Source organism: Macrobrachium nipponense, chromosome 2, assembly GCF_015104395.2.
Source record: "Macrobrachium nipponense isolate FS-2020 chromosome 2, ASM1510439v2, whole genome shotgun sequence".
NCBI classification, from domain to species: domain Eukaryota; kingdom Metazoa; phylum Arthropoda; class Malacostraca; order Decapoda; family Palaemonidae; genus Macrobrachium; species Macrobrachium nipponense.
Window position 1 is genome coordinate 3527685 of NC_087201.1, and position 13987 is coordinate 3541671.

Genomic DNA, 13987 nt, shown 5'->3' on the forward strand with positions numbered 1-13987 from the left:
TAATTGAAAAGTGATTAATTAGGGCTACTTGGCTTATATGTTTCAAAATATTCAAGTAACGAAGTAATCACCCGATTGCTAAAATGGACAGATTTAGCAAAAATTTCGTCATTTTAAGCCCAATCGATGTTGAACGCTCTAAATAATCAATAATTTGACAACCATTAAGAGGTATGTCTATTTTTTTTTTTTCAACACAAAATTACGATTTACGCCTTCCTTGCCACAGTAACTATTATCACCGTCCATTTTTGACGGTATGGGAACTTTGTGTTTTTATGGGATATACTAAGTTAAAAGTATCTTTTTACCTTTCCACGATTTATTTTACATACAAACATTAAAATTCACGAAGCCTTGCGCATGAGCGCGTAATATCCACAACATGCAACTGGAATCTCTCCGTTTTTTTAGAAGTACTGATGCCCGTGATTCCAGATCTGGAAACATGACCGGATGAGTCTATTTTCTGGAATTTGTTATTTGTTTCAATCGTATAATGTTTTGGATTTTCTAAAAAAACTATTCAGTATTCTTTGAATTTTAATGACGCTGACCTTGCAAAAAAAAAAAAAAAAAAAAAAAAAAAAGAAGGGCATTGAACTGGAAAGAACGGAGGAGCCCTTTTCCTTAATAGAGATCGGCCTCCCATTTGGTATCCAAACATCGCAGATACAGCGCTTCAGATCTCGGACCTTTTTTGGCTCGATTTTGACAGCCAGGTCTGAGAATAGTGGCCACGATAAGGTTAATAATCGGCATGTTTCCCAGACGCGTTATTCTGCTGGCTATGTTATCAATAACGTAATAATATTTTTTGTTAAGAATGTAAATTGCGATGGTTTACAATTCACGAATATGTGACCACCAATAAGCCACCTGATCAGTTCGGGTGGTAATTTTCTTTTCGGAAACGTTGAAAGGTGAACAAATGTAGATGGGATGGGATGGAATGGGTAATGATACCCTTGAGAGAGAGAGAGAGAGAGAGAGAGAGAGAGAGAGAGAGAGAGGGACTAATTGAAGATGATGTATATGTTTAAAAAGATAAACATTACATTCCAACATTTGTTTTAAGTTCTGTTTATTAAATTCATCTTGAGGAACAATGTACAGATACATGAATAAGGATGATATACAAAACATCCCAACCTCGCACCTTTAAAAAAACGACCTGTCAGTTGACGAAACGAGAACTAATTGAGAAAATTTCGATAAAAATGAAAAACACGCAATATTGCGGGTAAATTTTGGAAATATCGTCACCACAATCATAAATTTATAACTAACTGGACGGAAAATGGTAGATGTCACTCCTTACAAAGGGTTCCCGAGTTCCCAAGAACGTTTATAAACACAGTATTTTGTTTGAAACTAAGAATACTGGTTGTAATACTAATGTCTTTGGTAGATGCCGGGCTAGAACAGGTTATCAGTTTACGTTAATATTGAACGCAAGATATTAATGATGAAAACCAAAATGGATTGAGTCTATAAGATTATGCAAATGATATACGATCATGTAAATGCGATCTATGTCACTTTTCAATAGACACATGTGGTTTGCGCGTATCATCAAACTGCTTATCGTAAAAAAGGAAGGGAAAGGAATATTAGGCTGTAAAAAATACTTCATATTTTGATAGATAAAATATCAGTAATACAAATTAGTGGTGAGACTGAAAGAACGGGCACGCAATTTATGTGATTGATTGATTGTAGGTAGTTGAGGTACGGAGAGAGATAGTGACCTTATCATAATGGCTATGGAAAATTCCAAATTCAATAAGGAATTTGATGATGGTGGGACTAAAAACTGTTTCTAGTGTCCACAGAAAATAGAGAGAAATAACAATAAAAAAAATATAATTGCTGAGCATCAGGATAGAGGCAGTTCACATGCTTTAATCTCGTCTGATTGACTGGCGGTTCCATCCGTAATTGAATTCCTTCAGCGCCAGTATTATGGTCTGTCCTAAAATAATAATAATAATAATAATAATAATAATAATAATAATAATAATAATAATAATAATAATAATAATAATAATAATAATAATAATAATAACAAATACATAAACACACAGAGAATTGGGCTCAAGTAAGGTTGTAGCGAGCGTGTATATATAGAAAATTACGAGTCAACTCCATTTGAAAGCCTATCCATACTGGCTTGCAAAATTTTCCATGCTCAGTCGGGAACAGATGAAGATAGAAACTGACATTAGTTTTGCTAATTAATATAATTAAAGCCAGTTATTAATGGTGATCATTTCTAAAAGAGGATCATGGGGCTTATTGCAATACCTTCAACGACCGAGCGATCAACTTATTCACAGAGAGGAAATAGAATAAAGTTGTTGACGTGATCGTTAATATACGATTACTCAATTATCTCAGGAAAGACATAGACATAATTATTATCAGACCGGAAATAGATGATCTATTAATTTGCTACACTGAAATATTTACTGCACTGAAGCAAGAAATGTATTAAAAGTAATTACAAGATTAAAGGTGATCAGAACAGTAGTCCTTTTCTAAGCCTGGACTTCACATCAGCAGGTAATGACAATCAGTCTTCCTTGGAACGACAGCATTGTCGAGTTTCTATTGACAGTCGTTATTGTCAGTTTATTGGTATACATACATTTATACTCTTTAGGGTAATGAAATAACGTCTGAAATGTCGTGCTCGCTAAATAACCAGCCTTTGATTACCACAGCATAAAACATATTTTATTAATATTGGTCAAATTTTTGATAAAACACGATTTGTTTTAACATCACAGGCAAATGACTGAAATATTAATAACTATACCTGTGCGATGATGCCTTGTCACTTTTTTTTATTTTGCTGGAGAGGGTAGCCACTTTTTCCCCTTTATCTTACTCAAATGACTTCTATTTTTTTTTTATTTTTGTGTTAATCGAAAAGTACTATGTTCCCTCTGCGCTTACTTGGGGAGTAAGCCTATACCCTACTTTGTTGTTGTTGTTCTTGTTGCAGGTTTAAAAAAGGTCTATGGAAGAGCTTACAAAGGACTGAAAAGGGTGTTTCATGTTGAGTTGAAGATATAGGAACTTTAGGATAGGATATTTATGATTTATTTATTAGAATGAATATGTAAAAAAATAAGTAATTTGCTCGTTAAACAATACAGAAATATTTGTTTCTAAAAAATATAGCGTATTTTATTTCAATTTCGTTTGGTTTGAAACAAAGCTCTATTTGACCGTAGATTCTAACACGTTTTAATATACTTTAAAAGTTAGCAATGCAATGGTTACAACTTATGAGCGAGGGGAAAATCTTGCAAGCATCCCGAGTAAGCTGGAGGTTAAATCACGCCTTGTTTATGCTTATTAGGTGATGCTAAAGTTTAATAGCTAATGCAATACACAGAGGAACGTACAGTGTGGAATCTTATATGTAGGGTTCTATAAACGGTAGCGCATAATCAGTTTCATGCTTTGTGTTAAGATCCTTGTACAAACGTTGCAGATATTTTCCTCCGATCTGAAAGCTTCCTGCTTATGAAACAGTTACCACTTCCCCTTCTGAGCCAAGCCACCTGCTGTAGTTTCTAAAACCATTCCAGCACTGCTTCCACTTTTATCTATTTAGATTGCGCTCTTGACGCATCTATAAATTATCTAAAAAGAAATAAGAACCGTGCGTTCCTATAACAATATAATTTTGAATTGAATCCAGCTTTATTTTGTTTATTTTGTCGCTGAATATATACTACATAGTAGATACATCCTCATTTCTATGTATATTATTGTCTGTGTTGAAGTTCAGTATTTCAGTTGTTATATTGGCATTAATTTCATATACCAATGACGTTGTTCTATTTTTTTAATTTTGAATAATGTTATTCATGATTACTCTCGCATAGTTCTAGACTACTTTTCCGCCTTTTTTTCTATTTTTTTTAATTATTATTGAGTAGCTTTATTGACGGCTACTTAAAAGAATTCGGAAAATCTTAGGCGAATTTTTAACTTGTTTGTTTTTGCTGTCTTCCAAAAACAGTATTCAAATGTTTGCTGTTTCCTCGACGTTTATATTGGCACGGAAAACAAAGCAGGCAACTCCCACCAAGGATCGCGTGACAAAAATTGCATCGTGCAAATAAGGCCCGAAATAACTCGAATCCAACTCAACGCTGCTGCTGGATACGACTGGTTTATAAAGCAAAGAACGTGACTTTCCATTTGTCTAATTGTTTGCAAAAGATATCCATTGCATGGTTTGCGACCACGTCAAAAAAAAGAGTGAAGGACTAGAAAGGTGTGATTCGTGTTATGCCAAAAAGAGAGACGACGAGACGGAGACGAAGCAAGAAATTCACCGGGCAGAACCACATATTCCAAAACTGTCAGTATACCCATTTCTGTACCTTGCCTTCTTATGAATCTCTCTCTCTCTCTCTCTCTCTCTCTCTCTCTCTCTCTCTCTCTCTATTTGAATGTGTCTTGTAATCTATGAAAGCTCGACATTCCATGTGCATTATCTTCACTTTCGTAGGAGAATCTGCGTTCTCTAATCTTGTTTTGTATTCCGCTTTTCTAAATACATTTCTTCCCCCTTTCTACTCTCCAATTTCTGGCCCTTCTGGAGTTTCTTATTTGGAATTTTCGAAGAGTTTACTTCTGTAACCCAATATTGTTGGTGAGCTACGCCCCGAGTGTAACTTGAACGAAGATAATCAAAATGATATACTTTTACGTTAAGGAGAACTCGCCGGGGGAAAGGTGATAGCTCTCTCTCTCTCTCTCTCTCTCTCTCTCTCTCTCTCTCTCTCTCTTTTTTTTTTAAGGAAAGAGAAAGTGCGATGGGAAACAAACGAGGAGTTTAGAAGGTATTCGTTACATTTTTTTGTTTTAAAAGTTAAATTATCAGATTATTATATCCTTTCAGGTTCAAGTGTGTAACGCTCTAGATTCCCAGTGGAGAGACGAGTCGTCAATACTATTTATTGATCACCAAAGTCCACCTTGTACGCAGCACAAGATGCAGCCTATCGGTTATATATATACGTATATATAAATAAAAGATATATGCCACGAGGGAAATAAACAACGGAGTATCTGCGAGATCTTTCGACGTTCAAACCTCGTTATGCTATACCAATGGTTCCCAACGTGATGCGAGTAATTAAAAGTGAATTATTTTCTAGCAATCTGTGTGTGGTCCGAGTTGATACATACGGTGCATATACAGTATGGATACTTGAAAAATACTAGTGTGTATGTACAGACGGCCAACAAAAAACTTGGCGTAGTTTCTTAATTCATTGTTCGTTATAGAAATATTGCCATATGCAGGTGCCAGATTATTTACTTTACAATAAAAAACATTTCCTTTCAAAGGTGCTATACTTGAAATAAATTACATTAGAATAGAGTAGACTTATTCAACATATTAAAGATAATTACTTTGCAAAGTAAGGAAAATATGTACCGATGGTTCCACGATTTCTAATTTTATTCTCAACTCTAGCTTCGTGACAGCATACCAACGCATTTTGAAGAATGAACTTTGGTGCCGCTCGAGTCTTGACTCAACGTATCGTACTGCACTGGGTGTTGTCATTTCGTCTCCTACAGCCGATTAACAATACATCAAGGCGTTAACATTCTTTGAAAACGATGTTAATTAAAACTAATTTTGTCCTTTGATCAATAAAATAATTTGCATGACACATTTAGTGGGCCTAAATTGGACTTCTGATTTTCACCCATGATTAGCCTAGGTCTACTTTCGGAGACGTGATATAAATGAATATTTAAATCGACAATATATATATATATATAGTATATATATATATATATGTGTGTGTGTTATATATATATATATATATATATATATATATATATATATATATATTCAATCTGCTTTATTTGATTATTCCCGTTATCTTGTTTTATTAGCCATGTCCGCCTTTCTTCTTATCCTTTTCATAATTGCTTAACATAATTGACTCAGACCTAGCTATTCAGAGTCAAAAAACAATCATAAAAAATCAAACGTATATAATTCAGTCTTATTTTCTATCGAATTCCTTGCATATCATCCTGTTTCATTTGGACACGTTGAAAAGCTGTGGGAGTCAAAACTGACGAATACATTTAGAAAGGCTTACTTTCATTAAAGCTTTCTTAGGTTGATCTTTCTTCTAAACAGAAATTGATTCAAATTAGTTTCACATGTATACCTAGACCTACTACCATAAGCATATTATAAGTAGCTGAAAGGATAAGAAATATGAAAGGTGACGTTCTCATGTTTTTTTTTTTTTTTTTTTTTTTTTCAAGAAAAACCTACTGCTTTAATCAAGGGTGCTCTTTGACGGCTAAAGGGTGTAACAAGAATGTATGCACATATTTTGGGGGAATGAAAGATAAAAGTTTCTTTGAACAGAAAATAATTTATAAACATGCATTTTTAGGGCGTCCGTTGTCGGTGCAGGGAATTTTAAAATAACCGTTATCATTACTGATGCTTTCACGCGACGGAGTTCGTAGCGAGAAGTCGGATCGAGTCGCCTAAAGTGTAGAAGAGAGCGGAGGGGGCGTATATGAGTGATGGAGGGATTAGGCCAATGTTAATAAAATATCTCCCAATAAAATGTATTCTTTGAGTTTTGAAGACAAAAAAATGCATGCATCATTGAAACTGTTTCCCTCATATCCGTGGTATTCACTGGCCACCGATAAAAAACAAAAAACAAAAAGAGTAAGCCTAACTGAATCTCTCATCATAAAGTAAGTTTGCTTATTCATTAGACTTATTCATTAGACACCTATCAAAGATTTCAAGTGTGATTTAAAAATCTCTTTCCCTCCATCTAAAGTATTCATCAGACACCAGTCATAAGCGTAGAGCTAGTCATGATTCCTGGTTCAGCAATGTCGTGACGATGCACTAGAATTCAAAATTCACAAATGAATGTTGCTCAGCAACATTTACACTACTGTATTGACTTGCTCTCTTGTGGTGCTTTGAGGTGTTCCACCTCTAGGCCCATGTCTATATTTGCTGTTCTTTAAACAATTTGATTCATCTATGTATGATTCTCTCCGGTTTATTAAGCTTTCTTGATATCTCTCCAACAGGACTTGCACCGAATGCAGTGCAATGATTCATCGAGGGATGTTTCTTAGACCGATAAATGACATAACATCAAAAGCAATAGAGTGAGGTCGCCAGGTTCACACTGTTAGGAATCGTTTTTTTTACTTTTTGTTTTTAAATTTGATAGTATCTTGTGAGATTCCAATGTTTTCTATAAAATTTAACAAATGGAATAGTTCAACTACCTTCAACTTAATATTGAAATGATAATTTAACGACTAAGTTTATGCAATACTACTAGTGATAGGTGTCTCCTATCTATTTGGTAATGCATATCTATGGTTTTGATATGACGTTTTTTATCACTTCGTTTCGTTCACGTTAATTTTGCTAATTGGAAAAATAATTGTTTTACACAATAACAAAACATAATTTTGTTCTAAAGATATCATTGACTGTTTTTAACGTCATTACATATGATTTCTTCCATCTTTGAAAAGAAAAATTGATAAATAAGGCATGAATCGTGCGTCAGGCAGGTGAACGAAAAATTATGAAACTCTGCCATGAGTTTTTTGGCCGACAGTACACGTGCTTGGAAGCTTGTTTAAAGCAAGTTAATAATGGCCCTTTAGGCTTCCATCCACTTGGATGGGAGTTCACTTTTTGAATAATAAGACATATATATCACCACAGGGGCATCGGGATTCTAGAGGTGATTAGGTGGGGCATGACCAAAAAAAGGTTAGGAACCACTGTTCTAGACAAAGTCTGTGTTGGTGATGCTCTTAACTATCAACGCTGCCTCCTGTAGTTAGGAGATTATCTGGTGGTGCTGATTCCTAACAATTTTTTTCAGTTCTAGTTTTCTGTAAAAGAAAGCTATTGTGCCTGCTTTGGCTGCCCTTCCGTCCGCCCTTAGATCTAATAAACTACTGAGGCTACAGGGCTGCCAAATTGGTATTATGATCATCCACCCTGCAGTCATCAAACATACCAAATAGTAAACCTCTAGCTTCAGTAGTCTTCATTTTATTCAAAGTTCAAATTAGTGATAGATTGTGCATTTGGCAGCGCTTTTCGGATCCATGGGACGCACCTTCATTCTACAGTATCTGGTGGGAAACTGGAGAGCTTCTGGTCATTGTCATTCTAATAAATAAATCATAAATAAATCACTCTCTTTGACTCAGCGCGAAACACCTTTTCCAGACCTTTTCAGACGTTCCTACCCCCAATCAAAAAGAACAATAACAACAACAGCAAAGTGGTTTGTGGGCTTACTCCCCGAATAACTGATAAACATACAGATTCATTTTTCAAGCTTTGATAAAACTTATTTCTTAATGCAGCTGTTGGAATAACTTACTTCCCAACTTGCTTAAAAGTTACCCGAGACGTTTCTTTCTTCTTCTATACATAAAGTACATATAAGTTCGCAATATCATCAGACTCCTGCTCACATAGAGCTGGTAATTATATATATATATATATATATATATATATATATATATATGTGTGTGTGTGTGTGTGTGTGTGTGTGTGTGTGTGTGTGTGTGTGTAAATATAATTCCATTACTATTTTACTTCATTTATCTTTCGCAATATTCAAAGAATCTGATGACACTCGATTACGTAAGGGAAAGACGAGATGATGAAGTAAAGAAAAAGGAATCACCGTGGAATAATCTTCCCTCATGTTCTCGTCATACATACGAAAGGATTACGTTTTTATTGTGACATTTTAAATCCATTTTGTCAGCTACCTTTCAATGTCCAATTGATCAATAAACAATTAATTGAATTCATAACCATGCGGAAAATCTCGTATTTTTTGTTTTGTAACATGTCAGTGCAAAATTCTCTTATTGTCACTGCAACTTTTTTTAACAAGGAAATAGGTTTGCTTGTGGTTTTGTAATCAACAGATAAAAGTTTACTCGAATACTGATAATCAATATTTGTGTTTATATATATTTTGTGTAAGTGGATCTTTACATAAAAAAAATTCTCAAAGCGTAGTACAGTACGCATCCATTAGTGGAAAATAATTTTACCAGACCTTTTGATATTGCCTTTATACATAATTTGTCCAATAGCAGTTATAATGTAGGATGTGGAAAATCATTTTGATCTGAGCTTCAAGTAATAATAAATATTTAAACACATCAGTCGTAGGTAATCTTCATTACATATCGGGAATAATTTATCTACTCTACAGGGATTTCTATAATTGTTTGGGAACAATTATAGAATACGAGAACTTAAACAATTGGATTTTGATTCTCTGAATGACATCCAAACGCGGTAAATATAAAAACTTATTGTACGTCTTGTGCTCTACAAAGCATAAGGAAGAAGAATACTGAGGCAAAATTACCAGGAACACAAAACCATCATAAGGTTAAAATGAAAGTTTCCCTTATCTTACGTAAGCAGTTTTAAAACTATATAAATTTTTGTAAGACATATCACACAAAAACGTTAGCAGAACAGAAAATAAAATACAGCACGGACTTTCTCTTTGGATGAACTAATGCTTTTGTTATCAGTGCCACGCCATTTTTGTTTACACGCACACACTACACACACACACACCAAACATATATATATATATATATATATATATATATATATATATATATATATATATATAATATATATATATATATATAAATTAATCGACGAAATGCAACTGATGACTTACCAGTAAATTAATATTCCTCGAAAACTATATGAAAAAAAAATGCACAAACTGCAACTGATGTTCAGCAAATGCAGGTTTTTGACATTTTAAGGCAAAAATACCATACTTAATATAATTTCAAGTGAGAGTTTCTCCTTAAATGGAAAAATACAAAACTAATATGGAAAAACTGCGAACAATCATAAAGTAGAGCAAAGTTCAAAAGCATAAAAACATCAATAGACTTTAAGTCAAAACAAAATGAAAAAGGCGTGATCCGACCTCCAGCTCACTCGAGATATGTGCAAGACTTTCCCCTCACGCGTAAGTTATAAACATATATTAATAACCTAACGTAATTAAAAGGTGATAAATTTACGGTCAAATAGAACCTTGTTTCAACGAAAATTAAAATAAATACGCTATTTCTAATCAGAAATATTTTTTCTGTACTGTCTAACATGTACGTTAATTATTTTTTACATTTTCATTCTAATGAATATATCAATAAATTTCTTCCTAAAACAAAATTTTTCTTGTGTATCTTTAACTCAATGCGAAACACCTTTGTCAGACATTTTGAGACTTTTCCATAGACCTTTCCTAAACCCCTAACAACAACAACAACAAAGTAAGTTGTAGGCTTACTCCCCGAGTAAACAAAAAAGATGATTTCGATAACGCATTGGGGCGGGGGAGGTTTAGGAAATAGCATTAAATAATTGAAGTCGAGACTATGCAGAGGTTAAAGCAAGAGCCATTAGCAATATTGCAGGTTCCTAGCATGGAGTTTTCGTCCTTTTTAAGGTCATATAACTAAGTTATTTAATTGTCTGTATGAAAATCTGTCTGGAAAGCCATTGTTAGGAAAAGTAAAAAATATATGGCATGATAATTTACAGGACTACGTAATAAATGAGTTTTTATTATACTGAAATATCAATACCTCGCTTATTAGTTTGGAAGTCAAAAACTGGATGGTCACCTTTTTAATCTTAATTTATCATTTGGATTGCGCTTATTATTACCTAACTGATCTCGAGGATGAACAAATTGCAATATTTGTTCTCACCTGAAAACTGATGAAACAAATGGCCTCTCGTTAGATTAACAGTCTAGCTTTTCACTATTTCCCTATAATATATCTTAAATACTTATAAATATTTTCAGTTGTTGAACAGATGGAGTTATCTAACTTTGGTTGTCCCACTTGTGGTCATGCAGAGGTGTGAGATTATGACATATCTGATAATAACAAAGGTATAATTAACAACAAAAAAGAGAAAAAGAAACAGATATATGACAGAAGGGCTGATATGGGCAGAGCAGCGATGGTCGACGACATATGTCACTTGAGGTGATAAAGACATAGTACACTTATAGTCAGATAATCCCAAGTGGCGCAGAGAACTAAAAGAAAAAGGTCTCAAGGACCCCTCTAAGTAAGACAGTTTCTCACAGCCCTCTGCCCGCGTAGAAGGAGACAATGGCATCAATAAGATTTGCCAGGCACAGAGGGTTTATTAATGGAAATTCCCCGCCATTATTTGGGCGACGTTTGGCTTCTATGAAGTAATCCTTTTGATTCAGACTTCGCCTCCTTCCTTCTCTTCAGTCTTGTTTCGTCGGATGCTGCATCTGGTATTGGCGCTTTAATGGTCCGCTTCTCCCGATTATAATTATCTATCGTAATAAGATTTCTGTTTCTCTTATACAGGGTGTCCATAAAGTCCCAGTACCATTACAAGGAATAAATACTTGTAATGGTACTGGGACTTTATGGACACGATGTATATATGACTCATTAATTTTCCTCAACTGGAAAATGAACTTATGATGCAAAAGTCGATAGAAAACGTATAGTTATATAATGAGTGAATGATTACTATGTGGAATGCAACTACCCTAGGATGATACCAGTCCTCATGAATCAGTAGTGAGGAGAGTTGTCGTTGTAACAAACTTATTTTGCAACTTAAGGCCAACTTCCAAGAGATAAACAACAGAGCTTCAGGATCGTTTTTTAATCACCTCTAAGACACAGTAAAGCAGACTAGAATTGCTTTATATTAAGCTAATATGTGGAGTTGAATGTTTAAGTGAAACCTGTTTAAATTAGTAACTCTCTCTCTCTCTCTCTGTCTGTCTGTCTGTCTGTCTGTCTGTCTCTCTCTCTCTCTCTTTCTCTCTCTCTCTCTCTGTTCGGCTCCCTCTTTTCACGGTCTAAAGCATTAATTAATTATGATGAATTTAGCACTGTGGCTGGCTTTCTCGACGAATCTTCATAGACCAATCATCAATCTTGAGATATCAACATCACTAACTTTAACGGTTCTCAGTTTCCAAGAGAATGAGTATCTTGGTGTTAATAAGATGGACACCTATTCTTTTTCTTAATTACCCGGAAAGGGTAATGGAGAGTCTCTTGAAGGGACAACAATCCAGGCTCCCAACTGCATGACGTTCTGAAGTCAACAAAAAACGGCCTTCCACTTCTCATACTGTATCAGAGAATCACCTATTGCATAAATAAGTACGACTGCCATCTGCCTATTGAAGGGAGTATTGTATAATTTTCAACGGAGACAAAATTATTAGGAGGTCTTTTTGTGAAAGAAGAAGGATGACCCCTGCAGGATAATGCCTACAGTAGATTCACATCACTCGTGCATCTGATGTCTAGGCCAGTCCATTACGACGCTCCTGATTGGACTGCTTCATAAGCCACTCACATGGCTGGAAACTCTCAATCTCTCGAAAGACTTCGCATAGGCAGGACTTATGTTCCATCTCTCCTGGGGGATACGTCTTTCAATAGTATCCTTTAGGAGAGGTGGAACATCCTGCCTATGCGAACTCTCGAGAGGGAAAGAGAGTTTCCAGGTCTGTGATTGGCTTATCAACAGCCAAATCAGGAGCGTCGTAAGGGAAAGGATGGGCCTAGACACCGGATGCACTGGTGATGATGTGAATCTACTATATGTAGTATCTATGCCAGATCATCCTGGACAGCTCCGTTAACAGCCGTTAACTCAGGCTTCTAGAAGTGCTTAATATCTTAAGAAAAAGAAACCCCACGGATGTTTACACAAGTCATACCTTGTAACAACAAACATACACACAACTAATATCCACAACCTTCAAAAGTATAACAGACACCAGCAATTTCATGAAAGGTACCCTCATGGAAAAAAAAATGAATAATAAAAAATAAAATACTGTCTTCCAAAAAGCATGCAGAGCCCATCATGACGAAGGACACCTTCATCACGAGGGCGCCGAGAGAACTGACAGTTTAGTATCAATGCCTCATCGTCGATTTCGTGGAGTTTCCTCTTCAAAATGCAGGGCCTTATTCCTTCGGCTGTCAGTCCAACGTTTGGTATATTCCGAATTGGTGATCTGTTAGATTGTTACATACTAATTTTTTTTCACAAAAGCTATAAATGCATCCTTATACGCTGACAGAAAGAGGAGCCACGGAGATAGCAAGACGACAGTATAAATGGTTATTGATAACATAGAAAATACTAACTGGAAATTACCGTAGATTATCAAGTATTGATACTGATCCAGTAGAATGGTTTCATGAATATCCAGTTAAGGCAACCAACCAAGCCTAGAGATCTATAGATGCATGAATTTTAAAACAGAAAATAATGGGCACCTTAATTTCATTTTTGTTCTCATTCATTTAGAGCAATACTCTTTGCTCCGTCTTGTAGGGTTCTATTTACCCAATCTAACAAAAGTCTTCAGTTCAGATATTCCTTACCTTTCGTTTCATAAGCTATTTTTTCTTACACATTTGTAAGTGCGTTGTCTGTGAGACATAATCTAGTCAGCATTGATCTTTGCAGGGTAAACCATAATTGCCTAATTTGGTATCCTCATTGTGCAAAACCTCAGTACATGAAACGTTTAAATTATATCCTACATTGGAAATAAAAGATATTAATAAGTAAAATCAAGCTGTTCCTGCCTACTTACTAGCTTTATTTTCTAACAAAGGTATAAAAAGGAAGACGATTGAAGATTGTTCAGACAGAGAAGGAAGGCTTACTTTAGGTAATACAGCATCGGCTTATATTTTCAGACTATAGTAACCTGGATCAACACTTAGTCCGCAAATAATCATTTTTTATTGGAATACATTTAAAACAATTCTACAAATACAGACAGATATATCTCAATGTGTGAAATCTTATCACATCACC